At 42.0% G+C, this 27583-nt stretch overlaps 1 long non-coding RNA gene across 1 annotated transcript; it reads left to right on the top strand.

Annotated features, from left to right (window-relative positions):
* The first annotated feature begins 21 nt into the window (after positions 1-21).
* On the top strand, positions 22-27583 carry LOC135579124 (uncharacterized). Its single transcript, XR_010471610.1, has 2 exons — positions 22-190; positions 26054-27583. It is a non-coding gene; the product is annotated as an uncharacterized LOC135579124 (long non-coding RNA).

Raw genomic sequence — 27583 nt, 5'->3', positions numbered from 1 at the left:
AAAACGGGGCGAGAGGAGCGGCCGTTGCTGGCGGCGCTGGATGATTGACGGCGCGGTCCAGCCAGTGAAAAGAGAGGCTCGTGGAACACCCCCCTCCTCCGCTCAGGGCTTTGGTGAGGACGCGGGAGCTGGGACGCGCGCTGGGGGCGACGTGATTGACAGCGGGCTTCTCCAACCGAGAGGAGACCAGGTGAGGTGGGTGAGGTTTTCCTGGCCGACGTAGAACGTGAGGGAAGGGGAAGGGGTGGAGCAGGCAGTGGCCAATCCGCGCCGGGGGGGCGGTCGTAGGGCCGCGCGTCGGCAGCGGTAAGCGGGAGCGGAGCCGTTGGGTGCGTGATGCGGCCGTTGCCGCGGCGCCTGTGGTCGCAGCAGCCGAAGGGTTGTTCTTCTTGCGGAGCCCAAGTCCCGCTCTCTGCGGAGACACGAGCTGTCAGGGGGGCCGGCGGCCTCCCGAGCCGCGGTCTCTTCCCGCTGTGGGCGCTGTGCCCCACCGGGTCTTGGGCTGTGAGGGGGGAACGCGAAGAAGAGGTTTGAGGAGAGAGAGGGGCTGTCCCAGCTGAGGGCCTCCCCCTGCGGTGTGAGGGCTGCGGGGTAGGGCCGGGGCTTGCCCGACAGTGCTGGAGCTGCTGGCAGAGCAGCAGTGGCGGTAGATGTGTTGGGCCAGCCGTTCGCAGGCGGCAGCTGGAGGTGCTCCTCAGGGGGAAAGCTGCCGAAACGGTGTTTAACAGCGAGTGGCCTGCACTGCGAGTCACAGCAGCCGGCGAATGCCTTTTATGCCGTCTCAAGTGCCTCTGACTTCGTTTTTCCACCCTCCTGGTATCTCAGCGTTTTTGGTCTTCCTTACATCCCTGCGTGAATTTGGCTCTTAAGAGTCGGTATTGCCATGGTGTTTACTTTCTCCCAGTGAGTCACAGTCTCATTTTGCAGGCTGAAAGCACAAAACTGCCTGAAACAACCACGTGGCTTAACTTTCAAGGAATGAATATTTATGGACTTGCTAGTTCTTTTGTTTTGTACAATTCATGGGGTTCAGGCTGAAGTTAGGCTACGAGAAATGAGCATTGTGACTGCTGCAGATTGTGCATGCGGTACGCAGCTGCATTAAGTCTGACTTTTCCATATATGAACGGCCCCCCCCTTTTGAACTGCGAACATGTGGGATGCCTTGGCTTGTAGTCGTTCATGTAGAGATAAGTTTTATCCACATCAGCACATTTTTTCTTACTACATAGTTTTAGGTACCAATTCAGCAAATAAGTATTTCTAGTATTTTAAATACACAAGTTTCAGTAGCTGTGGTAGGACAGGAATACTACAGCATACGTGTTTTTTAAGTGCTGTCATGAGATAGAAATCAATATTCATAAACCATAAATCAAAAGCCAAGTGTAGATTACAGCTTTATGTGAACATAAAAGAAGACTGTAGAAGCCTATTCAATAGAAACTGTTGTCTGTGTTTCCTTCTGTCATTCTTCCTTTTTCCCTTTCCTCTGTCAGCAAAATCACTACTAACTTTTAAACATATGATTACTTGTGCACTTCCCATCTTTTACTTGCTTTTGGTGAAATAATCTTTAGTGTTTGGAAACAGGGAGATGGAGAGTATGCTGCGAGAATTCTTCAGAATCAATTCTGGATACAGCATATCTAGAAGTGATAGCGGATAAGTGTAATTTACTGTTTTCTTTCTTGTAGGTGTGTAGACTATTTAATTTTTAAAATATATATATTACAAAATCCATTTTACAAAGTGGCAATCTTCAGGCACATGTCCTTTAAACTGCTAATTAAAGCATTCATTGCAGTAAAGAAAATCCTTCCATTCTTTATGTGTTTAATTTGCATTTCACTTCAGGGCCCACAGCTCCTATTGAGAGCAGTAAGGCCCAGGCCCCAGTATGTTCCTCTGTTCCTGCCTGTCTTCCAACAGCTGTCATCTTCTCCTGCACCCATTTTTAGAAACTGACCCTGCCCAGTGTGTCCTGTATACTGTTTATTGGCAACTCAAGCCTTGCTGCCTGTTCCCAGTGTAAAAGAGTTTCATCAATTAAATGTTTTGGAATTTGTTAATGAAAAGCCTTATGTAAGTTCTCAATAATGTAAAAATATTCTTCTGAGATTTAAAATATTTTCATCAGTGTTACTAGGCTTTGGAATGGCTGCCATGCTAAAACTATGTTGTAAAAAATCCCCTGGCGGTTGAAATTCACAACGCAAAGGCCTCAGTAAATAATAAATGTAATCTTGCAATGATGGGATTTTCATATCAGTTGCACTGGAAGATATTTTCAGATGGTATCTTCTCGTATCACTCATAAAAGAAACCGTGAAATCTGAGCCAGCCAAACAAAAATAAACTTTTATTCTCTCAAAGAAATTAAAAGTATTTTTAGCTGTTGAGTTTCTTTTGTCTTTTTAATACAACTCTTCTGTTTTGGAAAAGAGTCAGCAGCAGCTCTGTAAACCAGCAACAGTTTCCCAAACTGAAATGATAGTGTTTGAATTAGTGTACGTGTAAAGTCAGTGGAATTACATGGGTGTATGAAACCATTGGACCATACAGGCCTGTGGGATGGGGGTATTTGGAAAAAAAAAATATGAAAGTGAGAGCTCAGGCCAGCAATCTGAAATAGCTGTGTTTGAGAAGGCTGGAGATTGCCCTTCCCCGCTTTCTGTGCACACACTTCCTACACAGCTGTCGGAGCTGCTCTGAGTCAGCTTCTCAACCCCTGGTTTTCAGAGTGTGTTTAAAGGCACACAGCGATGACGACAGGTTATAAGCTGCTGACTCCAGATCCAATTCATAAAAGTCTGAGGTGTCCATGGAGAATGTTGTGAATAGTAATTTTATGCCAAGCTATTCCCACTCTTAAATCAGAGCCTTTAATATGTACTAAAGCATTAATTCTGCAAAACCTCGTGTGTATCTCTAACTTGACTTGGAAGCAAGCTCATTATCATTCCTGATCATTATTCAAAACTGAGAAGCAACATTCTGGAACAGATCTAACTAGATGTCGCATTTGCAGTTCTTTTCATTCAATTATAGGATATCTATTTCCTGCACCTGCTTAGCATCTTTTTACCTGGAAGCAAGACCTTAGGAAAGGTGAATGAGAACAGGACATATCATTAACTTGCAGAATCCTGACCAACTTGGCTTGGAAGCGTGGTGTGCTTTGAGTTACTATCAGGTTACTACTGAGTTTTTGCTACAGGGAGTTGCCTGGTTGCCAGCAGATGAGGAGTTAACTATAGCTCTGCTTTCTCGTTCTTCTGTATGGATGCTTAGGGGCCAAGCTACAAGAAATTTACCTCTTCTCAGAAGCAGTGAGAGGAATATTTTAGTAAAGAAGATGTCTAAGTGGGTGGACCTTCAGCCAGGAAAGTTTATGGAGAAAGGTTATGAAAACTTTACTTTTATTTCCTCTCAAAATTATTTTTTTTTTAGGAAGAGCCCTGTTGGCTGCAGCCATGCCTTTATTTACTACTGTACCAGCCCATCAGCTGGGGGGCGGGGGGAGGTATCTCGGCTAACTTAAAGTACTTTCTGGGCTAAGGCTGTGCTCTTTCAAATAGGCATGGAGTTCAGTTTAAGCATTTGGACTGTTCCGATAAAACCAAGTGAGCTATTCACATAGGTCAGGTTAAACAGTATGTTTACATATTATACAGTCTGCACTGGCTAGTCACTATCTAGCAGAAATGTTCCTAAGTCTTCTCCTTGATAAATCCTTAAATAATAGGGCATTGGTTATCTAAGGGGCCATCTGTCACCTTTCTCCCAGAGCAGGATTTGAAATTCTGGGATTGGAACTCAGAGATTAGTAGGTGAGACCTTCTTTGAAAGGGCCCTGAGTTTGGTTTCCTTCGGCATACCTATGAACGTGTCATTACAGTCTTTCTTGACAAAACTATGTGTATGGGTACGTGCAAGCAATGGATTGTTAAAACTAGCTCTGATTCATCTTGTTATTTTAAAAACCTTTTAGTTAAATCTTCTGACAGACAATCCAGCATGATTGTGTTGCAAATAAGAAATGTATTTTAAGAAGTTTGTACAACCAGACACACACACGTACACTGATTAGCATAACTGATAGACCAATGAAAATGTATCCCAATTTAACTCCTTAATTCTGCCTGTGTCTTGAACTGTCATTTTGGGTGGAAACAATGCTGTCTGAGAACTCAGCAGCAGTCTTTCTGGCTGAGTAAGATGCAAAACATCCCTCAGGGATAAAGATTTACAACTAAGCTTTCAAAGTCAGTTAGCATCTTTGCCATAATGACATTTCCTTAGCAAAAAGCTGCAGAACATGAACATATGAGTATTTATTAACCTGTTCTCTGTGAGGAAGACTTGTTTGCATTTAATATATAAAATGGGGAAAGATCTTCAGCAAGAAGAATGGATTCATAGTATTTTTAAATGTAAAAATTGGCACTTGTATTCACTGAAATGCAAAAAAAAACCAAACCCAACCCAATCAACAACAAACTACCACTGCTGACGATAAAAAAACACTGTAGCCTTTCCTCTACTACTTTCTAAATGCTTTTTTTCTGTGGCAAACCAGACCTTTGTAAATGCCAGAGAGTGCTATCCTCAGCATCACTGTCTTCTGTAAAGATTGTTCAACACAGCAGTTAGAAAATAAAAGGGAACTATTCCTGTTATGAAATGTTTGCATGTAAAAGCAAACACCTGGAAGCTTGAGTTCTTTCAGAAATAATTCCTAATGCTCAGCGAAGGGAATTAAACAAACAAACAGCAAGGTTTATTCTGTCAGCTTCTCAGCAGGCTAACAAGAATTACTGCATGCTAAGAGTCAGCTGCTCTTGGAAACTTAATGAATGTGGCTGCCAGAAGAGTACAAAATGTGGGCAAGAGATGTCAACCAGATATATAGGCTGTAACGACGAGAAATGAAGAGGATTGGGAAATCTTGCCATAAATCTGAGGTGGAAACAGTTCACTGTACCAGGGTTCCCAAGCACTTTGACAGTGTAGAATACTTTCTGTAAGGAATAGGAATTGGTTTTGCATCTCAAAGTGTAATTCTATTCCCTTCCAATCTATTTTTCTTGGAGAATAATAGCAGGAAAGTATTTTTATATTTTCTTCTGTCTCTGCTGTGATTTAGCAACTGGAAACAAAGAGCCAAGTCTGCCAAACAGCCAGCTCTGTGTGGCCTGTAGCAAATGGGCTGGCACCCATCATCTGCAAATCTGTCTTCTCTAGCCAGGCTCAGTTTCAAACTATACCTTTTCAGGGCCATTCTTTAGACTGTTTGTTTGGTTTTGGTTTTTGTTGTTGTTTTTTCAAAAGCAGAATGAGTGCTATTAGTAAGGAGGAGTCTTAAATATGGATTAATTAGAATCAATCTTTCCACTCCCCAGTTAATGAATGAAATCAAGTCACATGCACTTGTGGATACTACTAATTTGTCATAAAGGTTAGGAAGCTTTTGTATGCAGTTGTTTTGTATTTTCAAGTTTTTCTCAACTGTTTTGAGAGCTGCAAAAGAGACTTATAATTTCTTATGCCATAACATGATTCCCAGAGCTGGATCTTTAGTGAGGAAAAAGAAGTAGTAAGACTTTAGATAAAGTGCTAAGCGCACAGGAGAGACTGACATGAGCTACAGAGAGATGTAAATAATGTTTTTACTAATCCAGTCATTTGTCTTTTTGTCTATAACATCCAAAAAGATATAGTTTTGCAAAAAGATGATATAAATGGTCTTACTAAGATTTCAGAAGTATGTACAGCCATGTTAAGATTCGTCTGCCTAGGGGAAATGTACTGCCTTCCGTGCAGCACTAGAGCCACAGTGGTGGAATTAAAGCAGCACAGTAGTGCCTGTGATTTTTCCTTATGTAGATGTGCCTGTAGTCCTGCTGGTACAGGCAGCAGCGCTTGTTTCTGCCACAGAGAAACGTGATGGTCCCTCACAAGTCACCGTGTAGAGCGGGATCCCAGCAGGACGGAGCACCTTCGGTGACCTGACTTGCTCTCCTTTCAGTGGATCTGACACCACAGTCACTAAGCACAGACCGTGCAGAAAGCTCAGTTAATCCTACCCCGCGAACACATGAGCCACAGTTTGCGTTTCAGTCTGTAAATTGTTCTTTTGTTTTGCAGGCTTTACTGAACACAGTTTTATTTCATGTGACTGTGCTATTTATAGAGGAGTAAATATTGCCGGGGGTCTATTTAAAAAGGCCAATGACCTGGATTTTTTTCCATTTGAATTATCTCCAAAAGTCAGACATGTTTAACAACAGATTTTTTTCCCCTTGTTTCTATAGACTGCAATAATTTTTAATGTCTTAGATCAACACCAACTAAAAAGACAAAGATTTTGAGAGAAATTAAACCTCATGTAGTATGAATGTGATTAGACAGTATGCAACCTTGCCATTTTTGGGAAGGATGAATTCCATCCTGAGTTACCAGTTATGAACATAACATGATTTTAACCTCTGAGTAGTAGCCTTTTCATACTGTTGTAATATGAGTTGATAACTCTGGATTGTGCCTTTTATTATTTTTTTACAAAACCAATTATCAAGTGTGTTTCCACCTATTATAAATAAATAAACAAACCATGTTTTCAGAAAGAGAAGATTTAAACAAGCAAATGGTCTTCGTGATGTTTTTGCAATGTAAATAGTCGTATTGCTTTACTGTTTAAGAAGCTGAAAGTTAAACAGTGCCGGGAAAATAGTGCTCTATTTTCACTTTCAAGAAAGAGCTTTGTGAATGCAAACAGGTAGCCAAATGTCAGGAATATTGAATATGTTTGAGTATTCTTTAAAGATGAGCCAATCGTATTTTTTAATATATACCATATTTATTTTAACAGTAAAAAATGAGTTGATCACAGTATCATGGGCTCCAATCCAAAATTTTGGTGCAGACACAATTATCTTTACACAGTCCTGCAAAAGCATAAAAAGATACATTTATACTGAATGCCACTTCATATATGTTATAATGTTTGTGAGGTTTACTGTGTCGTTATGAGGTACCCTGGCTTCAGGGGTCACTGGGTGGATGTAACTCTCCCAGGATGGAGCAGGTGGACAGGGATGGGCTTCTCAGGCTACCAAATCCATCCTTGCAACTGATTGCCTTTCTTCAACATTTCATCTTTGCTGAGGAAGGAGCATACTGGACAACACTTAGACAATCCAATACTCTAATGATGTAAATGATGAGCGCATCTTTAGTATAATTCTGGCTCGAAGCACACCACACCATGGAGTAGCCATGCTTTGCAAGCTGCCCGTGCACCAGTCCTACCAGCCCTCCTCAGCCCTTCAGGAAAATGCCAAGAAGCAATGGCAGAACTTCTTGTCCTGTTAGGACGTCTTAGGAGAGACAGTTAGTATGAAGTGCTGGGAAAAATATTCCACATAGCTAGTCAAACTAATAGAAATTTGCATTGATATTTCATCTAATGAAACAAAACTGAATTTTTGGAAAAGATGTTTTACAGAGAATAAAGCCTTTTTTGAAGGTTTTGCACTCAAGCCCACCACTTATTACCTCAGCCTTCTAATTTTTAGTGTCCCTTTTCAAACATTGAAGTTTACCAGTAGGTTATTTCACACTTTAAAAAGACATTGTCTTCCTTGAATCAAAATTGTTACTGTGGGAAGAACTGCTGTCAGTGACACCTACAGCTTTCAGTAAGATGAGCTGTACAAGTGCCATTTCATTCCCAGTTGTAACATATGTTTTGAGTTCTCATTTGTATTAGCAAACAGGGGTTTTCAGATTGTAACTCAAACCATCTTTCAAAATTAAATTAACTAAAGCCTTAATTAGCCAGCACTGATCAGAGCAGATTGCAATGACTACATATGCTACTCCAGTCTATCTCTTTGTTAAAAAGCTGCCAGCTTTTAAGAAAATTTAAAAAAAAAAAAAAAAATCAGACTACTTTCTGTCTTAATAAACCTCAGAACTGTCTGAGGTGAAGCACAATAATTATAGTATAACCAAGCATCTGCTGTAATTCTTTCCTAGATTATTTCTTACTGATTAATGAGTTAGAACATAAAACAGACCTTAAGGGAAAAATGTGCTAAACTATTTGGTCATGTATGTCCCCATACAGGAGTATCTCAGATTCCTCTTCCATTTTCCATGTCCTGTAAATACTGGTGTCCTGATTCTCTAGTTTTTAAAGACCATAGAACCACCAAAGTCATCAAAGCTACATTGACATTAAAAGTACTAACTTATGTCATTAAGGACTAACTCCTCAAATGAGCCTAAAGGCCAGATTTTAGAAATTAGAATGTAAATTTCAGTTTTCAGAAATTAAAATTTATTTTAAAACATTAAATTTTCCTTTAAAAATAACATTAAATGGGTGTCTGGAATGTAAAGCCATCCATTTTCCTACAGAGCGGGTAAGCAGCAGAAGTGCGAGCAGCTCCGTGCTGTTCCAAGACGACTGCTGTTAAAGACAACTCATGGTCCTGATCTATACTGGGATAGGACTGGACTATATGCAATCTGAAGTATATATATTGGTTCTATATATTTATATATTCTGAACTAAGTGTACTTTGGAGCAGGACACCTCTATCTCTTTGAGTACTCTGTTAGTACTCTGGGTTAGACATCTTGCTGCCTAGCATCCAGCTGCATTGCTATTGCCTGTCTGACTGCTTGTAGTGGCATACCGTTGTATTATATTAAATGACAAATTTCTGTTTAATTTTATACTGTGTCTTCTATTCTAATTATTCCGTTAAGATTAAATGGAGTGCAAGACAGTCCCTCAATTTGACAGAATAAAAGAGCCCGCAATGTTCCTTTGCACTGTGCCACTTCAGCAGCTCTTCTCTGGGTTACCTGCCTAATAATTGTAGAGTTCAGTGTCAGCTCTCCCAGAACCATGCAATCCTTAACACCAAAAGTATCCAATAAAGACAGATACATTTGTTTTGTCCTTCTGCAAGTTAATTAAATGATCCATAAGGCTGATCTGTTAAGGCCCTTGGTACAGGAGAGACATGGACCTGTTGGAGAAGAGCCAGAGAAGGCCACCAAAATGATCAGAGGGCTGGAATAGCTCTGCTGGGGGGAGAGGCCGAGAGAGTTTGGGTTGTTCAGCCTGGAGAAGATTCCAGGGAGATCTTGTTGTCGCCTTTCAATAATTAAAGGAGGCCTGTAAGAAAGACAGCAGGCCCCTTTGCGATAGTACAAAGGGTAATGGTTTTAGACTAAAAGAGGGGAGATTCAGGGTAGATGTGAGGAAGAAGCTTTTTACAATGAGGGTGGTAAAGCACTGGCACAGGTTACCCAGAGAGGTGGCAGATGCCCCATCCCTGGAGACATTCAAGGCCAGGCTGGACGGGGCTCTGAGCAACCTGATCTAGTTGAAGACGACCCATCATGGCAGGGGAGTTGGACTAGATAAGCTTTGAAAGGTCCCTCCCAACCCAAACTATTCTACGATTCTGTTCCACTGTATCACCCATTACCAGCTTTTCTGTAGCAGTTCCCCGGTGATGCTCACTCCTGGTACTGTGTCTTGCTGGGCTGCACACTCTGCCTCCTCGCTCCCCAGGTTGTCTTCAGCATCTTTGTGCTGCTTCTTGTCTGTGAGCCTGCTGCTGCTGCCTCCTCTCCCTTTTTCACCCTAGTGGTGTCCTGCTCTCCTGCCACTTCCACTGGCTGTAGCCAGGATGATTTCTGGCCCCAACTGGAAAATTCACATGAGCGTCCTGAACTTTCTCTGCCCAGAGCTGGCGTGAGTCCCACAGAATTTTTTCTCAATACCTCACTTGTGTCACAGGCATTTGTTAGTTGGGAACCAGTGCAACAAAGTGTAGTGCTGTGCCTGGGTCTACTCTGCTTATCTTAAAATAATAATGGTTCAGAGGACATCACAGGAAAAATAAATGTAATTACCTTTTCCATAGGATGGATCATACTGACACTATGCATTGCCCACTTATTACTCCACTGCTTGTGGACGCTTCTTGTCTTCTGGAGAGCCGCAACTGGGGGCACATCTTTGAGGCAGCTTAAAAACTTATGAAATACGAGAGTATTTAATGGTTGATAAATTAAGGCAATCAAGGAAAACCATAACTGGGTTTTGACATGAATTGTTTTCTATATTAAAGACATTTAACACACATTTGTCACAAAATAGCACCAATGCACCTGAGCTGATACTTGATAAACAGTATGTGAAAAATAAGGCAGAAAAATGTTAGGTGTTCTTTCAACATAATCCTTGATAAAACAGGATCATCATCTCTGATCCCAAAATACTCAGTGCTGTAGTGATTTCAACAGTATAAATTCAAAAAAACAGACTTCGTTGCATAGACCTTGTTGTTCCTGTGTTACCTAAGAATGATTACTCTGATTTTTGGATTTTGATGACTGCTAAGAAGCATCACTAGGAAGTTTACTGAGAGGAGAGTTTTTAAAGTACTGTTGCTGTGCCCTGATTTTCTTGTGTAGTATGTTTTAATTCTGTCCATGTCAACAGGTGTACTGCGCCATGTGTGCGGTGTCATGCTGTGAAACCTACGCCTGCTATTCCACTCTGCAAACTGAAGTGTTCAGAAAAATAGGGGGGATATAGTTAAAAGAAGTCTTCAGCTTTATTCAGCACAGTCTTAGCTGACTATTATTCTAGATTGCTCTAAGGGATAGAAGATGGGATTACTTCTTACGACAACTTTTGTTAATATTCACTGCATTTCCAAAATAATGTAGACTAATTGCTATAATAACAGCATATATATGATTTCTGTGCTTGGAAATGACCCATTCATACTTCCAAATATATGGTCTAGATCAAAAATAGTTTTCTGTCTTCAGCAATTTTACCAGAGAGGTTTCAGACAATATATAAGTTCTCGGCTTTTTATTTTAGAAGTGTCTTTACTGTAGTCCAGTGTTGAGTGTGCTGCTGTCTACACATATAATTGCTAAACACTACAAAACTGTATTGTCATTCAAATGTCTTTAGTGTTTGTTTTCTAACAGAGCAGTGGGGATTTCAAGCACTGCTGTTTGGTTCTGCAGGTTTATGGGACTAAAGTAGGCTCAGAAATAAGTGTTGCAGTCTGTCTTGGGAAAAAAAAAAACTAAAACACCCCTTTTAAACAACATTTAAACTCTATTTGATCCCAGGTGTATGTGGCAGCCAGCATTTCTACACATCTTATGAATTTTGGACAATGTTATTATGAATGTCATATTTTTAATGTGGAACAGACTGTTTGCTGACTGAGTCTATACCACGTACTTGTCAGAGTGATGAGCAGCCATTAACTTCAATGGCTGGACCAGATAAAGTGGAAAGTTCTTGGACAGGAAGACAGAACAGAAATTAAGAGAATGACAGTCTCGGGGGACTCACAGAGGGAACGAAAGGGAAGATTTATGAAGTCCTTCAAAGGTTTTGAATGGGAAAGAAAAGCAATTTTCTTGAAGCAGGAGAAAAGAGATGTGAATTAATTATGAGACCCTACCATGTCAAAGAAAGAAACATTGATTTTGAGGAGAAGCAGTGAGATGCAAGTCCATATGCTAGAGGACATCTGGCTTATTGCCAAATAATGCTGTGTAAACCAAGGCTTGGAAAATATAATTAAAGTGTATTATTCTGTGCATGGCTGTATATTTCTTTTGTGAGGTGAGTGCAGAGTCACTTGTTTTAGGGTTTGGTATAAAGTCCACATGGCTATGAACCTGGCTTTGAACAGACACCCAAAGATTTACACACGAGTTGATCCTACCTGGCTGCAGGCACCTACCTGAAGCACCCACTGTTAAGCCTGCTAACCAAGGCTCCCTCAAGTCAGCGGAGCGAGCTGGGCGTGCTGTAGTGGAAAGTCACATCTCAGGTGGGCTGAGTTGCTCTCTGGAGACTGCCTTTCCCTCTACACTGACTGCAGAAGTAGTTCCCCGTGACCACCATCCTGTGTAGATGTGGGATATGACTTGACCAGGCCTTTGGCTTCTGAAGGCCAAAACATCTATGGAGCTGGACCTATAGAAAAGGATTCTTGAAGATTGCCAGGAACCTGAGACTTTGACTATACAAGTAAATTAAACAGTGCAGGGACTGTTCCCAGGTACTGGGACTCTCCCACATCTGTCCCTGTTACTGAAATGGCTCCTGGCCCAGGCTAACCTTCCCAAGCTCCCAGTGTGCCGTGTATAAGCAGTGCCCTTGTTAATGCTAGGAGCTGGCTTCCAAAAAGTTTAATTTATCAGAATAGAAATGTACTTAATCTATGAAACACCTGGAGCTCATGCTTACTGTCTGTTTGCACAGCCTGAGTCCCTTTGTTATCCCAAACCGCAAAACCTGTATGTGCTTTGCTTCACTTTGTCTGACTGTTCTCTCTTCAGGAAGGGATGCTTCCCAGGCACTGGATCTTTGTTTCTCAAGCCTCAGAAAGCGGGTGACACAGCCCAACCACATTGTGCTTTCAAGGAGTAGTACTGAGGGTCTGAGGAAACTTGGAAGTCTGTGCAGATGGTGAGGAACACTTGGAGCAGCGTGGTTACTGGGTTTATAACTGGAATATTAGGATGTTCTGTTCATATGAGTAATAATAAGCATGTTAGATAGTGCAAAGTGAAACTAGTTTTCAGTAATTTTTCCCCCTTGTTGTTTTATGACCATACTAATTTCTAATAATTGTTTGGGGCCATTTTCTTAGCTCCATTACATTAAATAAGTTCATTAATTACCTTCACTCAAGATACACTGATTTACACTAGTTGAAGATCTGGCAATTTCTTCAAGTTTCTTTTTTCTACCTGCCCCTACTCCTTTCTGCCGCCTCCCCATTTTATTGTATTACATTTGCTATTTTCACTGACCACTGATCTCTTTTAACTGCAAACAATCTGTCACTGTAAGAATTGTAGCACTATGTGATTTAGTGTTGCTTTTAGCTCTGCAGAACAGAGTTTAGATTCTTTGTGTTACTTTCGTAGGTCATATCATGCTGAGTGTCTTTAATCAGATTGCATGCTGCTATCATTTTGCTGTGTCTATACAATAATTGGGCCTTGAGAGGAGTAAGTAGTTTTAATAAGTTTAGGTAAGTTTTAATAACTCAGTAAGAAAAGGGATCTTTTATGGACCAGATAACTGAAACAGCAGGAGCTATTTTCTGGTGCAGAAGCACAGGCAGGTGAAGAGGTTTTGTTGAGTGCTGTTTGGTAAAGTTTTGTGGTTCTGTGAGGAAGAGTAGAAACAACAGAGAAACTGATATAGGGCGGTAAGAAAGTGATTGCTACAGACACAGAAGTACCAGTAGTCTGGCAATGCTTTTTAAATACTTTTTTTAAAGAGGACCTTTGGGCAGAGTGCTGTCTATAAAGGGCATTGGATTTCTGAGTGAAGCCTGTCTCCTCTGCTGCTTGATTCCTTTTGTATTCAGAGACACAGGATTTCTTTTCCTTCTTTATAAATAAGCAAAACTGAACAAAGTAATATTGCTCCCAATTTCTTCTTCTATATAAACTAAACGTTACATTCCTAATTGTAGTTAGCAAATGGTTAAAAGAAGCAGCATGCTGTTCTCAGGGCTGCCATCCAGATTCTGAAACTTTCCATTTCCCTTCCTCCTTAACCAATCTGACAAGAATTGGTGAATCTGGGCTTTCCAAAGAGCACAGTGCTCTGCAGAAGGTGCTGGTGGGGATGGGAAAGGTAAGGAAATACACATTTTAATGATGCTTTCAAAGTCAGAAGATGGCATTATCAGTTGACTGCAAACTGGTGCTAGTATGCTCATCAGATTTGTCTTACTACTCCCTTCAGTGCTAAGGATTCGTGGTTCCTAAAATGTTTGTTCATCTTCACGAGAGAAAACACTGTAAAACTACTTACTCTCTTCCATTTTAATTCATTGCTGCATGTGAGTTAGGGACCTATAAAAGTCTAGTTCATCACAAAATTACAAATAATAATAAGGCAGTAGGATTTTTTTTTTTCGAATGAGAGCTTCAGAATGGTAATCTGCATATTATGTGAGTGTCAGGAGTTATTTTAGAATAGTTTAATGTTGTCATGCAATAATGTCAGCATGATACATTTGAAACTATCAGACATCAAAATATTGGCTTCTTGACAACACTTCCTTGCAAACTTCTTCTCTGTTGCTGTGACCTTTAACCTTCTGTAGATTAATTTAAAGAAAGGAACAGCAAACTGCACAGCAGAACTAATGGGGCCTGGTTTCCTGTGATAGGTGTCTGATGTTCTACAGCACCTCACTAACCACAGATGTCCCCTGTGAGTCCTTATGACCCACCCCAGTGCCCCAGCACTCCTGTGGGCAGGATGCTGATGGTGCCTTGGCTGGCTCTGAGGTCTGCTGCATATTGACCGCCCAAAAACCCCATGGCTGTTGAGCTCTCATAGCGATCAATTCTCACACTGGAGTACGTGCTGTGGTCTCCCCACCACAACCAATGTACTGATTTGCGTGACTTTCGGAAGAGCTTTTATCTTTAAGACTCCTGCCCTTTTGCCAGATGTGGTTAAAATTGGCCAACAGACTCAGAATTTGATGTAGGGGTACATCTAACAGTCGTACTAACAGACGGTGTGAATGTGTAAGTCCTGTTTCCTTGAGAAAGCAGGCAAAGATGTAGCCACTTCAGATTTTCTGGGAGTAATAATACAACCTCCATTTTACATCATGATACATCAGCTGATGTGTGTCTGTAGGTGCCAGGAAGGGACACTCTAAGAAACGCAGTAGTGAGGCACAGCAGGTCATTACTGCCCCGGTCAGCCTCATGGGGCCCTGACTCCGCTGCATGTTCAACCCTGGCTACACCTCACCTGTGCCCAGCCCTGGCCACCATGACTGCCACTGAGCCATGGGGCTCCATGGGGCCTGTTCCTCAGGTGTGCAAGCCCTGGCCACCATGACTTCCCTGGAGCCAAGGAGCTCCATGGGGCCTGTCCCTCAGCTTCTGTGGGATCTGCCCCTGTGGCTCCCTTGCAACTCCAGGGCCACATATGAGGTAGGTCCCAGCTCTGCTGGCTTCTGTAACATGCCTTGTTCACCCCCCAAACTTTTTCATGGGGACCTGGAGAAGTCATTAGTCAGATGTGGATAATCTTTAATTCGAACTCATGAAATCTGAACTTCTCAGCAGTAATAATGCCTTGACTCTTGGGGACGGTCCCAGATCGGGCCACCCACGCTATAGAGCACAGTGACCCTCTGCTCCTGGATAGAGTCATGATTTTAAAAATGAAAAGGAATTAGCAATGATGGGTCATAATTTAGCTACTTTGCCGTAGTGCTGTTTCTGTTCTGAGGATAGAAGAAAATGAGCATGAGGTATATAAACAGTTCATATTATATGAAAAAAAAAAGATAATGTTATTAGCAAAAAAAACTTACAAGGCTTGCTGCTTTATTCACATAGTTAATTTAACCAGTTAAAAAATAGGTTTTCCAAACTTGCCATTACAGCTCTTTCACTTCTTATAAATTCTTATGATTCTTATTTATCAGGTAAAGTGTTTGATTTGTTATGCACATGATTTTATTACCGCTGTGATTTTTGCAAAAGTTTTCTTTAGCCTGATTTGGTTTAAATGAGCTAGTAGGGCTCTTTTGTTCTCATGGTTGAAGAACTGTAAAAATATAGTTGTACATCCATCTTGTCAGGATGAAGTTGCCAGCTAAATGGGATTGTACCTTTCACACAAGTAGAGAGGCACCACTTCTCTGTAGAGAAGACTTGCTTCACTTTCAAGGAATGTGTCCTCTTAAGTTAGACCTGCTAGTTATTTTAAACAAATGCAGCTGATTCAGGAGATACATATGCTGCACTTGAATAAACCTTGTTTATGGGGTTGCTTTATTTCCATTCTACAGATTTGCCAAATGTGTTGTAAGACTAGCAGTATTTGCTGAACTTTCTAAATTATGGAGTATGTAAGAATCATTATCATTCTCCAAACTGACATATGGAACATGGATGCTTGAATTTGGCTTTCTGCGGGATGGAAAACCTCCCTTCCACATTGTAAGGGCTTGATCTACATGTTTCACAGAGACATCTTCAAGTCCAGCCAGCTTTGTCTGCAATGTGTATGTAGCTACCTATGCAAAATTCAATGCTGCTGTTTATTTGTAATTATCGGTTTGTCTTTGAACAATTTTTTTGTTACATCAGAGTGGACAATGTGGAATTTTGTGTCTTTTAGAGAGGCTGTAATATATGTGGTAATTTTGATGTTAAAACCCATCTTTTTTTTTTTTTCTTTCTCTATGCTTTACCTCTATGGCTGATAAGCAGGTGTGTCTTTCACTGCTTGCTACTATCAGTGCCATTTGGGACCAAACACAGGCAGTAATAATGTGCCCACAGTCTTGTATCAGGATCCAGAAGTCAGTTTTAAAAGATATCTTTGAGGGAGGAAAATCGCAAGGTAATTAAGATTCCTATTCTCATGTCTGGGCAGCGCAGAAGTTAAGAACTGATAGCTCAGAAACCGTCTGCTTGAATACCAATCCACGCCAATCAGTAAGAGTTTGCATCACATCTCTGGTACCTCCCCGGCGAACCACCACCAGCTATGAATTGCAGGATGGGCAGAGATGGGATTTTAGAAATGGGAACTGGATTGTATTTTTAGCTGCCGAGGCAGTTTGTTCAAAGTCCAGAAAATCTAAATACAGATAGAAACTCACTCTGATTCATAGTGTGTGGCCAGCATTAGTTCCTCATGTTCTAACAAGCTGCAGTGCTTAATATTAGATCCATTTTTATAAGAGGAGAATAAAGCAGCTGGATGATTGTGCTGTTGTGTAGTTTCCACTGAACAGTGCTGTCCTTATCTGAGTATTTTGTGGATTGAAAAAGTGGTGTGAGCTCTCATACGTTTTTTTTTGCTTGCTTTTTTGATTGCTTATGTTACCACCTTGCACTATTTTCCATCTGCTTTTACAGTGGCCCATTTTTCTTTGTAATTTATTTTATTTTATGATATATCTCCTTCTGGAAAGCAGTTGGCCTCACTTTTGTGATATGTCATCCCAGAGTGTTGCTTCAGCAGTTGAAAATAAGTGTGAATTTCCAAACCTCATGGCTGCAAGCAGGTTTTGAACAAACAAAACAAAATCCTTGGGCTGTGTTTGCTGACTTAGTGAAAATAGCCATACTGGAAAAAAACAGATGTGATTGCAGGGCCCAGATGAAATACGGATGATGGTAGTGCTCCTACCCATAGTGGTGAAAACACTCCATAATGTTGAATATTGACATTTTCTCACTTTTAACAATGGTGTGCAAAGAGCACTCCTTATTGAGTGCTCACTTGTATGTTGTCTCAGATAGTAGAATTTAGGATCCAAACTGGCCCCTTGTAAAGACCTGGCATATTTATTTTTCATGAAGCCTTCATCTGATGGTGGGGTTCTGAGAGGCAGAACTCACCCAAGTCTGCCAAGGACCCCTTGTCCAGGGCAGCTTTTCTACAAGGGCTTGAGGGTCTGCACTTCTACACTAGTCATTCAACTTCTGCACGTGGTTATTTTTATCTGTATTCCAGAACAGCTCCAGGCCCATTACCCCAGGTACTGGATAGGTCCACAGAGATACAGCAACTATTCTGAATAAGATATATCTCAGACCCCAATACTCATATGGATTGACACATATGACTGCATGGATTCATACAAACTAATCTTGGGCACGTAAGCGTCTGAATTAGGGATCTATCCTTCCTCTACAGTCAGTGGAGAGAGGCAGTTGGCAGATGGGCTGAAGTTGCATTCTTGCAAACTCTCAGTGAGCAGGAGATGATTAGGCATCAATTCTTAAGAGGTTCAAATGTCTGAAGTCAAATGGTATTGAAGTTTCCACATCTGAAAGATGCAGTAAAAAGGGAGGTAGAAAGGTGACTGTGTCACCTTAGGTGAAAGGCTTTTGCATTGAGCAGGCTGTGTATGCACAGTCACACTAATGGCAACCAGGAATTTCACCAGAAAACAGGTGAGAAGCAATATAGGTAGGATGAATGGGGACATGATTGTATGAGAGGGCTTCTAGAATCACGGTCAGATGAAGGCAAGGGAAAAGATGATATGTCAGACAAAGATGTGGTCTGGTTTGTTCAGCTGATGTCACATTTGAGCCCAAAATTGTCTTTTTGTTGCTGCTTTTTCCTAGCTTTAACTGCTCATAACTGGAACATGGGCCAAGAACAGCTGAGTAATGGGGATGGGAAGACATCCTGTGGCAAGAGGAGAGGAGAGGAGAGGAGCGGGGAGGAGCGGGGAGGGGAAAGGAGGGGAGGGGAGGGCAGGGGAGAGGAGGGGAGGGGAGGGGAGGGCCAACAGGCCGGCCAGTTTGAGGTGGTATAGAAAGGTATAAAGCAGGTCTCAGTTGTGTGGTCAGGCAGTGGGGACATGAGTGTGGGAAGCCTCCAGTGCTGCCAGTGCTGGGACTGCTGGAGCAGCTGGGCAGGCTGAGGTTTGTTGTACAGGCCCCACACCTCAGCTGCTGTCAGGTTGCTGAGGTGGGTGAGCAGCTCTAGAGCTCTGGCAAGGAGGCCAACAGGACCTTGACATGTCTTTGTTTCTGCTGCAAATATGGGCAAATACATATCACACCTGTTTTGAATTACCCAAACATCCAAAATGTTTGCAAAACTTTTGCTAATAATGGTATTAACTCAAAACAGCACGCTTGACAATTGCCAAAATTGTAGGTAGACCATATATTTTGGTTATGGTTTTTGTGCAGTTTGTTCTACTCAAATTTGAAATGATGCTATTATTTACAAACTCTTGAGTTTGAGTACTATATAAACATAAGAGTGAAGCAACTGATTCATAGATTTGGAATTTATCTTCTGCTGCTCAGGGTTGTTAGTGATTTTTTGTGTTCTTAACTGGTTCCTCTTTTTATCTGGGCTTCTCTGCTGTGGGTGTTGAAGTCCACTGTGGCTGAGTGATTTATGGGGTGCAATGGCTTTAGACAGGGTATCATCACTGGCTGAACTTTCTGAAAGCTCAAGCTCTTTAGGTCTTTTACTGGATCAGCCTTTATGAATAATGTAGGCTATCTTCATTTTTTATATTCCTTAATTTGAAATTCTGAATAATGTTCCCTGAGTCTCATTTTTGAGCAGTCATTTATTGGGATGGCTTGGGACTACAATGACATTCTGTTGGACATTCTAGTTACATTCAGATGAAGTAGTTTTCATATCTGTCTTAACATTTTACCTCTTAACTTCCAAAATCCAGACTGTAAGTTGTCAAAGTGAGGTGAATTGTTTCTTATATCATGTATTTACTCTTATAATTAATTTCCGTGGGTGCATTCAAGGTAAGGCTTCCCTCTAGAATGCATGGTTAAGCTAAATATTGTAATAAAATTAGTCCTGTTCAGAGATGAGCACGAGCCCTATATAGCACTTAGGTGCTACTTCGACCCTCAAAACTTGGCTTGCTTGCAGCTTAAGGGATATGTAAGATTTGCAAGGAGTGGTGGATTTAGTTCCGAAGTCCTTGAGGTCCATTTATGAACCAACATATTTGCAAAGAAAAGCAGGCTGTTGCCAGTAGTGGCTGGTAGACACCAGCCACCTTCAAATAGAAAGTTAACTGATGAAGATAAGCAAGATTCTTGTAGTTTGTGGTTTCTTCTAATTCACACTCTAGTTACTCTTTAAAGCTCAGCCATCCCTGCAGCAAGACAATTTTGTTTTAAAGTCAATCTTGATCCATCTGACTGTTACCTTAAACACCAACCCACACCATTAGTGACCTGCAGCTGGAGACACCAGACATGAAGGGGAGTTTTTTACCCTGAGGGTGGTAAAACACTGGCCCAGGTTGCCCAGAGAGGTCATAGATGCCCCATTCCTGGAGACATTCAAGGCCAGGCTGGACGGGGCTCTGAGCAACCTGATCTAGTTGAAGATGTCCCTGCTCATTGCAGGGGAGTTGGACTAGATGAGCTTTGAAGGTCCCTTCCAACCCAAACTGCTCTATGACATAGAAAGCCCCATGGTGCTAACAGCTGGTGCAGGTGCAGTGCAAACCCCCTAGCCATACACTGTGCTTTAAGGCATCATACGCCTGTGAGTATCACAACATGCAGGTTCCTCCTTAAATGGCCTTGGCAAGACACTGTCACAAGGCTCATTTGCTGCACACTTTTCTCTCTTCATGTATAATAAAAAAAAAAGGTGAAATTGCTGAAAGATGAAGCCTTATGCTCTGTGACTTGCTAATTTTGGTTTCCAGAGATCTCTGAGTTAGGAAATGAGTCAGATGGTTATTATTTACTCAACTGCTCTGCAGTTTCTGCTGTCTTCATCATTTTGGGAGTGTTACCTTCTTCAAAATCAAGGTTTGAAAGATGAGCTGCTAATTGCAGTCTTCACTTGCTTGTTTAAAAAACACTAGTAGATATAAGGCTGGCAGACATATTAATGCCCGGGATGATGTAAATTCCTGCAGTGTTTAGAGGGATCCCCCAAGTATTTAGTCTGTAAGGAGAGTTAGAAGAAATGCAGTTAGTAATGCAGGGACATCCGATGGCAAGGCCATAGCTCAAGGCCTCCTCATGCCCCTGTGCATGGATAGACCCCGAGCCCTGCCAGCATCTGTGCTCGTGGGGCTCAGGAGGAGGCAGAGCTTGTCCACGGAAGTGCTCCAAAACTGCCGTCCTGTCTCATAAGGGCTGGACAGCCCTGCTGTAATGCATCATATTCTATTATTTGTCTCTACATAAGCAAAAGTAAAAAAAAAAAAACACCTTTTCTGGTCTTTTAATGGTTTATAATACTGACAACAAGTCTCTCCCACTGCATAATTTCACACAAGTAGGACTAGGCTGCAAGGGACAACAGAGAGTTTCACAACAGCAACCATAGATGAAATATTTTCTAAGCATGCAAACGTCTGTGGCAGCCTTCACTGCGGTATCTGAATACCTCACAAAACCATTGCTGCAAGCTCTAACTGCTGGTGCTTGCCTGGATGTAGGTTTAGAAAGTGTGGTATTTTGGGGGGGCTATCTGAAATGTGAATTGTCTCACAATAATGTCTGACTTGCTTGTGTCATCTTCCTTCTCTATGCAGCAGTTTAGTAGCTTGGTGTCTTGTTTGCTTTTGTTATCAAAGCAGCATGGTAGGGGTACAGACTTTTCTACAGGGATTTCACATTCACCCACAACTGCTAGTGCTGTAATTGTTCTTTTGATAACAAGTGCTGTTCGTGCCTTGTCTGCTATCTCTATCACTGTCACATAACTGCACGAGATGTCACTTATCATTGGACTACTGCCCTTTCTATATGTGGGGTTTTTCAGTGAGCATTAGACTTTCTTACTGTATATCTCTGTAGGATTCTTTTATTTTGCCTTTTCTTATAGCAGCAGCTAATGATCCTGGTGAAATGCAGGAGCTATGTTCCAGCATGCAAATCCATAAAAATAAATTGTCTCTGCCCTAGTTAGACAGCTTACAGTGTAAATAACAAAAAAAGGGCAGCTGATGGGAGAAAGTTAAACCATTTCTGTACTACTACATTTCTGTCGCTACTAGCATTTAGTGTCCCTCTTGGAATTTTTGGCAGAATCAAGATGCTATGAGAGTGTGAGTGCTGGTTCCAGACAGGCTGAGAAAAAGGTGGTGGTGGGAAATAAATACATCAGTTATCCAAAGAGTTTCTCTTTATTGCAATATGTACGCAAACTGTAACCCAAGTCTCACAGCAGCATTAAGTCCTAGCCACTTACCTACTTCATTAGTTCAAGGATTGTGGTGCCTTTAATCTGCGTGATCTGGGTCATCGCAGGATTCAGGCTAATGTTGGAATCAATACAGGGCTCAATTTTCCTACTCCTACTGCTGTGTGTTTTGTAGTCTGTCTGTTCTCACTTGAGTCAAGTAAAAATGGAGACAGACAGATTTTGAAGCCTGGCTTTTTTGTAGTTGTTGCTTAATAGTCACGTCAGTAAGGTTCTTTCCTTGGTTTGTTTAAATGACTGACACGAGGTAATCGGGGATCAAAACCCCGCTGTACTCAGCACTGTGCAGCCCTTTGCTTCCCCAGCTCCCAGACGTGCAAGCTTTAAAGTGCTTCAGATGAAAGCCAGTTTTCTTGGCTGGGGTCATGGACCAGTTCCCCGAGCGATGTTTTACAGCAGCCTGGTACATACCCCCTCTGCAAGGAGGACATCGCTGAGGTGCGGGCACTACTCCAATGCCCTTCTCACACCTCCCCAGTGAAAATGCTACTGCTCCTGTAGCTGACAACAACCAGAGAAGCGATCCTCAAGTTTACCAGTCCAAAGAGTTGCAGGAGGTCTCCCTGGACAGCCAGATCGTGGTAACATAGACAGTTCTTCATAAGCATTTTTAATCAGAGAAGCTGGGCTCTCAGACCCCCCTTCAAACCACTGGTGCCAACTGTGGCATGAAAACGTATACTCAGAGGTGATATCAGTCTTTGCTTCAGATAGAAAACTCTCTCCCTTTTTGCCTCCAGCTTGTAATTGTCTTGAAGAAGGATGTGTGTACAGCGGCAGAGGGGATGCTCGCTCCCTTCAGGAAGTGTGGAGGAGTTGTTCCAGTAGTGATCTCCTCTGGCCAGGAGTAATGATGTTGCTGCTACTAGAGAAGTAGTAAGGAAGATAGGTCTACACATGTAGGTACCTAGTTTTGTGGGGTGGCTGTGAATTTCAAATTCAAATATTTGATAAACCTAAACATGCAAGAGCCTCAAAGAGAAATTGTGTGGGGGAAAATAAGGTCTGTACTTAGGAAAACCTCTTTGCAATGGAAAATAGACTGGTGAGGCAGGCTGAGGATAAGAAAAAAAAACACTTATACCTCTCTTGTATTTATTCCCTATCTTCCTATATTAAAATGTAGGAATAAGCAAGTAACAGTATTGCCTAACACCCACCTGCCCTGCTGGAATAACTGGGCTTGTGTTGGCCTTCTGCTGCAGGTGGTTTGTTAACCCACCTGACAGGAAAGAAAAGGAAGTGACTCTTAGAAGGGAAATTGAAATTTAGGTGATTGAACCTGTCAGTTTGATCTCAAAGTGGTGCAAGAAGACTGGGAGGAGTCTGGCCTGCAATCAAACCTGGGAAGAGGTTCGGGAGCCATGGAAGGGCACACAGAAGCACAGCAGGGAAGGCAAAGGGGAGGTCATGGTAACGAGATCTCCCAAGGAAAAATCCTGGAAGAAGTGATACAGAAATAAGCAAGTTCAACTAAAGGTGACTTTAGTTGGGACTTAACACCGAGTTGACACTGAGGTTTTATTAACAAGAATATGATTCTTCTGTTGAGAGAGATATGTGTTTATATAGCCAGTAAAAACTGCACTCTTCATACAGAGCTGTAAAAAGTGTATGCCAGTATACGCTGTTTTGCTGTGTAACTGGACTAAACCACACCAGTATAATTGCTGTTGTGCCAGAAAAGGCATTATGCTGATCTGTGTTAGCATAATTAAGGTAGCAGAACTTGTAAGCACAGATGAATCCTTGAAGATCTTGGAATCTCATTTGGAGTCAGGTGGAGCTGCTGGTCTCATTTGTATTGTATTGCTTTTTAAAAATATTTTTCTGTTTTGGCTTTTGCACAGAAATATTTCCTTATTGCCAAATAATCACTGTCTGAGTACCTTATGCACTTAATAGTGTATGTTGGTTTGTTTCTGAAACATTTCTTTTTTTATGTGTGGGTCTGCTGAAGCTTGAAGAGAAATCCTGGATCACTTTTTAAATGAGGTGTGGAAAGCAAACTGTGGGAATAAGTAGACTTGGCCAGAGTGTAAGTTCTCTAGATCCCCTGGGAGTTTTGAGTGTCCAAGGGGTGAGTTTGATCTTAAGATTATCCCAGAAACAGAAGTTCCTGAAGGAAATACTAATCGTCATCACATGCGTCCTAAACCTTAGCAGCTCCTGAGATTTCAGGCATTCACACTGTACCACTTGCTTCTAAGGAAGTACACCTGAAGGGAGTAGTTAGATGATGCACAATGAAGTCCGTAAATATCATAAGGCAGTAAAAATATGATCCAAAACAGTAACATTAACAACCTTTGTGAAATACTGTAACTTCAGCAAAATGTATGGAGGAAGATTCTGACCTCCCTCATCCTTCGAGAACACAGAAACATTGTCCTAAATACTAGGGAAAAGAATAGGGAAGGATCGTCATGCCTCAGCCCTTGGGAAAGATAAGCTAGATCCAGAAAGTATGAGAGGCATTTCTACACACGTCAGAGCAGAGAGGGGACATAGTTTTCTCTGAAGCACTTGAAATACTTCATCTGTTTAGGAGGAGTTACAGCAACAGTAATCAATGAGATATTGGCTGAGAAACTTGTGGAGTAATCTGGAGGATTTTAGATGGAGCGGAAAAAACTTGGGGGTTTTATGTATATGTACAAACATCTGTCTAGGAAGAGAGTGATAAATGACTTTGTTCTGTGGTCCAAATACTGCTAAAAGCAAATGGACCCGCTCTTTGCTGAAACGAGAAAGATACTGCGCCTCTAAGGAAGAACATTCAGATTCAGGCTGGGAGGCGCAGCACGGCTTTGCATGCTCCGCGTCTGCTGAGCTCGCAGCTGGATACCTGCGAAACGCTGAGTGACCACAGCTCATTTCCATGTATGCTACAGCATTCCTCTGGCAGGAGAGGCTCTTAAGAGGTCTGTTCATAATGGACGTGTAAGCATGCAAGCTGCATTACCTGCCCCTGCCAACTCACCAGGAAAGTATGCCATTCCTGCACCCAGGGACATGGAACCAGGGCTGTTTAATTATCATGTGCCCGGGCTGCCAGAAACACTGGCCTGCTCTGTCCTTGGGCTTTTCACTGAGAGACACAAAGCAGAAGCCTCTTGCTCCTCTGAATTACCACTGGTAGTATTACAGCCACTGGAGAAAGGGAAGGGCAGACCAGGAAAGAGTTAGGCACTCTGCTTATGAAAAAAGTTGAGGAGGCGCTGATTTTAGTGCAAATCTGTGACTTACAATGTCTGTGCCTGTAATGCGTATGATATTTGAGATATCATAATTAAAAAAAAAAAAAATAAAGGTCTTTCTGCAAACAGCGTCCATTACAACAGTTTAAATGGTAGGATTTATACATAATGTTTTTCTCTGCCTCTTCCCATGCTTGCAAACTAATGCCCTGAGACAGACCCGCAGTGTTGCCATTTTAGTGGTGTACAGACGAAAGCTGATTACACAAACGCTATTATGAGCTTGAGAGGCAAAAACAAAAAACAAACAAACAAAAAAACCCCACAACAACAGCAACAAAAAACAAACAAAAAAAATAGCAGAAGAAAGTTGAGGGATTAAGAAGGAAAAAAGAGCACAAACCCCAGCCAAACCAAAGCCACAGGAAATGGGGTCTGAATGTAAGAGCAGGATCCAGACAGAAAGGGATTTGGCAGCAGAGAAATCATTGCAAGGACTTCAAGGAGAAATATAAGGCCCAGTCCCATAAAACTCGTGCTCGTGATGAGTCTTTATCCCTGCAAATAAACCCATTTGCATGACAGTACTGTAGCCTGTAGGTCTAGGATGTTACAAAAATACATCTGTTTAAAAAAGGGTAGCAGCACAGCAAAGGGACAAAAAGGTAGGAGAGAAGTATAATGCATAGAGCAGAGGGACTGCTTGCTTTAAGCTCTCTCTGGCTGGGCAGCAATGCTCATATCCACAGAAACAGGTAGCAACTGTTCTTTTCCAAACAGGTAGGGTGTTTGTTGGGAAAACAGTGCCTCTGGTTGTGACAAAAAGGGGTACGGTGCACATATGCTTATTTGCCAGTTCTGTTTCTGTCAGGATACTCCTTGTGATGCTGGATTCCTTCCCAGCCTCCTGTAGATTTTGGAAAGCCTCCCATTCAGCTGCCATGTAGAAGGCTTTGAACTTAAAATGGGAACAGCTGAAACGCACTCAGTGTTGGGGGGACCCTCACAACCCTCTCCCTGTTTCTTTCTTCCCTGTCAGGACCACCAGGAAGCTGGCAGGAGCCATCCTGGGACTTGCAGCCCTGCCAGTGAGGAAAAGTGAGGGGGTCCGCAGTGCAAGGTGAAAATGCTTGAAGACGGAGACATGGATATTTAATTGGAAGTCAGTGCCTGATTAGGTTTTAGGATGGAATTGAATCTCTTTGTGGAAGGAAGGCACTTGCCCACATGAAGGGTTTAACTGTGCAGGGTCTGATGAAGAGACACTTGTCCCAGAGCCACAGAAGCTTGTGGGAAGGCTGCAGAGAGATGTGCTCCGTTACTGTGGAAAAACAAGTAACATTAGGATTTCTATGTAAAAAGTCAAGAAACTACTTTCCCTTCAAGGAAAAGAAACGCTGTTGAAGACAATGCTGCCTGTGCATCAGCTCTCTCTGACTATAACTGTGTCTTAAGTCAGGAGAAAAAGAACTGCAAACTACTTAGCTGATAAGCACGAGCAATTAATTTAGCTGTGGCATACAGTAGGTAAGCCTTATATTGGTGTGAGTTGTGTGCAGTTAAATCTGGCTCATAAAACAAACATAAATTTGGGCAGCTACTCAAAGTCCTGTACTACCTCATCTCATTCGGAAGCATAGTCATGGCACTGATATGTAACATATTTATTTGTCGATATGTCTGATGTTTGCATATAGGGTCTGAACTAGAAAGGCAAAGAGATACGCTGGGATATAGTTAATATTGCCCTCAGTATCCTTGATACACGCAGTGTTGTGTTCACTTATCATAGCACATTTGAGATCCTCTTGTCATTACCCTGAGGAGCTGCAGAAAGTTGTTGATGTGAGAGAGCATGACAACCCACTTTCTTCACTTCCTTCCTTACACTCTTGTGTAAAGCTGTGGTCACCGTCACAGAAGAAAAAATAACGCATACTTTTTTGGTCCTTCTTTTTAAAGGCTGTATCAGGCTTCTTCCTTGTCGCAACAGAATTATGCTTTGGTTCTGCTGGAGGGACCCTCATGGTTGCATGGACACCAGAGAGCTGCAGCAGATGGTGCAAAGTGCTGCGCCTCGCAAGCAGACATACAGCCAGTCCCATACAGACCTCTCACAGTTCTCCTTGGGATGCAGCTTAGAAAGGCAGATTTCAGCCGTGATGTAAAGAAGGATCCCATCAGCTTACAGGGATTTCTTGCAACTTCAAATGTGGCATCTCTGTAATAAAGGGTGTCTCACTAAGTTGAGGGTTGAGCCATGCAGGACATTTAGACGTTAAAGGGCCGAGCACTGCATTGTTGGGGGGGTTGTGGGGTTTAAAATAGGGAAGATAAGAGCTTTGTTCCTCTACAGAATACACGGGGGAGAGAGAAACATCTGAGTGAACAAATGGGGCAAGTTAAGAATAGCTACTTTCACAAAATTTACACCAATGTAACTACTCAGTGGCGGGGGGTGGGGTGTTTTGGTTTCATTTTATTGTTTTGTTTTGTGCATGTGGTTTGGTTTGGTTTGTTTTTCCTCCAGTGTATTTGAGAAATAAAGTCTTCCAGTTTTGTTTGAAAA

This window comes from Columba livia, chromosome 3 (assembly GCF_036013475.1).
Source record: "Columba livia isolate bColLiv1 breed racing homer chromosome 3, bColLiv1.pat.W.v2, whole genome shotgun sequence".
NCBI lineage: Eukaryota > Metazoa > Chordata > Aves > Columbiformes > Columbidae > Columba > Columba livia.
The sequence above is the reverse complement of the archived record's forward strand: the minus strand, read 5'-3'. Positions and strand labels throughout refer to the sequence as shown.